Source organism: Marmota flaviventris, chromosome 5 (genome assembly GCF_047511675.1).
Source record: "Marmota flaviventris isolate mMarFla1 chromosome 5, mMarFla1.hap1, whole genome shotgun sequence".
Taxonomy (NCBI): Eukaryota; Metazoa; Chordata; class Mammalia; order Rodentia; family Sciuridae; genus Marmota; species Marmota flaviventris.
Window position 1 is genome coordinate 91,055,213 of NC_092502.1, and position 4,207 is coordinate 91,059,419.

The window sequence follows — 4,207 nt, forward strand, 5'->3', positions numbered from 1 at the left end:
GCTTTGCCAGAGTAGGGCTTAGTGTGGCCCACCCCTGAGGGCTTGCTGAGTGGTTTCAGTTCTTCATAAAGCCTAACACATAGGCTACAGAAGCCTTTTTGGTGTCTCTTTTCTCTCTGTCAATCCTTATGATAAATTCTGACCACCTGAGGTAATGTGAGAAGGGTGGGACTGAGGAATAGGGGACAGCTTTGGGACCAAGAAGGAAAAGGGGGTCGAATGTGAGGAAGAAAGGGAGGCCTATGCCGCAGTCCTGCTGCAGCAAAATAACCTGGGGGGGGGGGGGGGGGCGGTGACGAACAACTTGTGTACATTGATACAGCAGGAGTGGGAGCTGTTTATTGTAGGACAGGAGGGGTATATATACATTCCACACAGCTTATCTTAATTAACATAAACTAGATACTACAGTCAACCAATAAGGAATCTCCACAGTTAATGGCTCCCTGGCGTTACTTCACAAACCACTCCCTCTGGCAAAATGCCAGGCGCCATCTTGACTTGTTTACAGACCCTAACAGGCCTAGTTGACCTTTGCAGAGGCCACGGAGTGAGACTTGGAGTAATTACTAGTTTGCAGTTCACAAGGCGTGGAGATTGTCCAGTGTTTCCTGTAAGTTTTTGTGGAACAAGGTCATCCTCAGCAGAATTCTGTTACATGCATTAGCCTTGTGCTCATGATTACTGAGGGAAATAAAAGGAAGGCAGGAGGATTCACATTAGAATCAGGACAACACAGAGAAGAACACACCACAGGAGGCACAAACAAGGAACCAGAGCCATTTTCTTCCCCTATGAGTGTTATGGAGGCTTCTAATATGTATATACTAAAAGATGTCACAATGTTGGGTAGAATATTTCAGGGACTGTAAATACCTTGCCTTGAGTTGTATTTGAAACATAGAAAATAAAATAAAGCTATGGTTTCTAGCTAATTCTTACCCAATGGATGAATAAAAATAGAATTAATCATGAAAAATAAGAACTAATCTTCCATCATTGATTATTCATTTAAAGTCTGATTCTTACCTAGTATACACAAAGTACTGGGTTTGATTCCAAGCACTGCAAATAAATAAACCAGCACAAAATAATTTTTATTTCTCGATTTTAGAAAATGAAAGTAATGTATATTTCACTAATCATTATGAATACACAGTTGTGATTCTACATTCCAAATTGAGAGCTTCTAGAACTAAGACTACTCATTAGATACTGAAGAACCTAAGGAAAGATTGAGAGATCATCAAATTCTTTCATGTATGTATAATATGACAACATACACTCTACTGTCATTTATATCTAAAGAGAAAAATGAAAAAGAAAGATCATCAAATTCTAAATGTCACATGGTAAATTTTAGAATCTCATGGGTCATGAAGTTACTGCTGATGGTATACACTATCCTACAGGCTTTATATATATCTGGGAGGTACTTATATATCCACTGACATATATATAAGCATTTATATATTTTCATATCATCATATCCACAATTCTTCATTGTCATTTCACATCTTTTATTAATTAATACACAATTATTTGTTATGTAGTTTGTTGAAGCAAGGAGGCAGACAACATTTGCCACAATAATGTCTGTCAAAGTGGCTGTCCATAAAAATTCCAGCAGCACATTCTTCTGAAGGAGACTCCTGATCAAGATGATGAATTTTGCCATTTTCACCCACCTCATGGTATTTCAGGACAGTCAACTTTACCTTCTTTCTTTTCTTAGCCTTTTTCTTTTGGGAGTGATACCAGATGACTTCCTTTTCTTAGCACTGCCATGAAGCCTCAGCACAAAATGGAGGGTGGACTCCTTTTTGAATGTGCATCATCTTTCCGTTGATGATCAGCAAAGTTCAGTTTTTACTGATCAGAAGGAATCCCCTTCCTTATCCTGGATATTTGCCTTTACATTTTCTAGTATTGGAGAGCTAAGCCTCAAGTGTGATGGCCTTCCCTGGAAGGGTTTTTCCAAAAATCTACATCTTGGCACCAGTTCCACTGAGAAAAAGGAAAAGACACGTCACACCGTGGGATACCAGACAAGGGGACACATATGCTGCCAGAGACCAGCTGCAGCTCACATGTGCAGCCCCAGATCCACAATTCTAATTCTGCATGAAAATTGACAATTCATAATGTAAAATTAATTTGGGGGAGTTGGTGGGAATATTGTATCCAACTTTGGAAAGTTAACTGATACTTTATGATATTTAAAACTAACCTCTAAAACAGTATTTAGAAAATACTGCAAATTTAATATCAGGTCATAAAGAAGGAACTTACAGAATCATATCTCATGTGATCGCAAGACTTTTTTCTAAAAGGAAATTGTAGGCATCAAATAATGAAATAATAACATTAAAAATTGAGGTGATTTGGTTCAAAATCTAGGTGATTTTCTAAGGTTATAATTTCAGTGAATGGAAAAACCTGAAGAGTTCAGATTTTCTGATTTCTTGTTTAAGATATTTTCTACTGCTTCTTATTGCCTTACTCATATTTCATTTAGAATTACTGTAATAATGTATATTTTATTCTGTATTCAAAACAAATAACAAATCAATAGAACAAATTATCTAATGAAATTTTGCTTAATTTGCATTTTCCTAAAGGTGAAACACATAAAACAAGAATTTAAAATATCAATACAACTTATTTCTCTTAGTTTATTATAATTTTCACTTCATTATAAAGCAAAGATTGGAAAACTTAAAAAAAACAAAAAACTCTTTATTCTTCCTTGAAAGCTATCACAAAGCAGAAAGCCCCCACTATTATAATGATTTCTATACATATCTGTGAGAAAACATACTAATGGGAGAATCTATCATATAATTTTACTATACAACTGTTACCTCAAGATAGTCTCATAAAGTGCAACATTTGTAACCTAAAAAATAAAATAAAGAGCCTGAGACCAAGCTACTGCTATTGTATTTTAAACTACTTACCAGCTGTGAACACTTTAAATATTAATCTCACTCAAGCCTTTTCCCCCCATCATACTTTAATAGACTGGTTTTTATTCATCTGAAGTGGTTTCAATTTCCAATAGTGCATCAAAGTCAATAAAAGAAACGGATATACTGCACCCACTTTTCGATCTCTAGGGATATTTTTCCAAATCATTAACCAAGGTGAGCATCTTACCGCTGTTTCCACAATTGCTTTTGCTTAATGACATTTGGTTAATATCCAGCAAAAGGATGCTTCTATCATAACAATAAACTATTGGTCCCAATTGCACATCATAGTGTAGAAAACCACATTTTCATTGACCACAGCCACCACACTTTCGTATTTGACTTCCTTTCTTTTTCTGCAAGAGCAGTAGTTTATGAGAGATTCATATTTGTTATAGGTTAGTATCTTTAGTACTGAAAGTTCAAATACTCAGCTCAGTATTAATCCATTTTTAAAAATAATTTTTAACCGAGATGGCACATATGTTTGTCTGTTTTAAGAGATCAGTTTCGAACAATAGTAAAATCTACTGAAGACTAATACCAGACTAAAATTTAGAATATTCAAATTATATATATTGTCTTTGTCCATTTTCTGTTGCTATACCTGAGTGCCACAGACTGAGGAGTTCATAAAAAATAAAGGTTTATTTAATCATGTTTCTGGAGACTGGAAAGTCTAATATTAAGGGGAAGGCAACTGATGAGATTCTTTTGCAGCACCATAACATGGTAGAGGAAATCACGTGGCAGGACAGAGCAAAAATATGGGCTTAGGTCTCTCTTCTTACAAGGTTATGAACACCAATATGAGGGACCCACCCTCATGACTTCATCTAATCCTAATGACCTTATAAAGGACCTACTTTCAAATTCAACATTTGAATTTGGGATAAAGTTTCTAATACATGAACTTTGGGAGACACATTCAAATCATATAGTATTCCCGTTAATCAGTAAATCACTTCAGTATAGCAAGTTCTATAGTTATTTTTTTTCTTTTCCATTCATAAAATGGATACAAATCTACCTCAAAGAGTTTTTTTTTCTTCTTCTTTTTTCAGTGCTCTCGATTGAACACAAGGCCTCGTACATGCTAGGCAACCATTCCACCTCTGAGCTATATCCCCAGGCTCTTTTATTTTATTTTGAGACAGGTCTCCCTAAATGGTACTGCCTGGCATTGTATTGTGATTCTCTTGCCTCAATCTCTTTAGTAGCTGGGATTACAGTCA

The 4,207-nt window shown here is 35.7% G+C and overlaps 1 pseudogene; it reads right to left on the reverse strand.

Annotated features, from left to right (window-relative positions):
- Nucleotides 1-1,538: 1,538 nt before the first annotated feature.
- LOC114086309 (ubiquitin-ribosomal protein eS31 fusion protein-like) lies at nucleotides 1,539-1,991 on the reverse strand (annotated as a pseudogene).
- Between the last annotated feature and the right edge of the window lie 2,216 nt (nucleotides 1,992-4,207).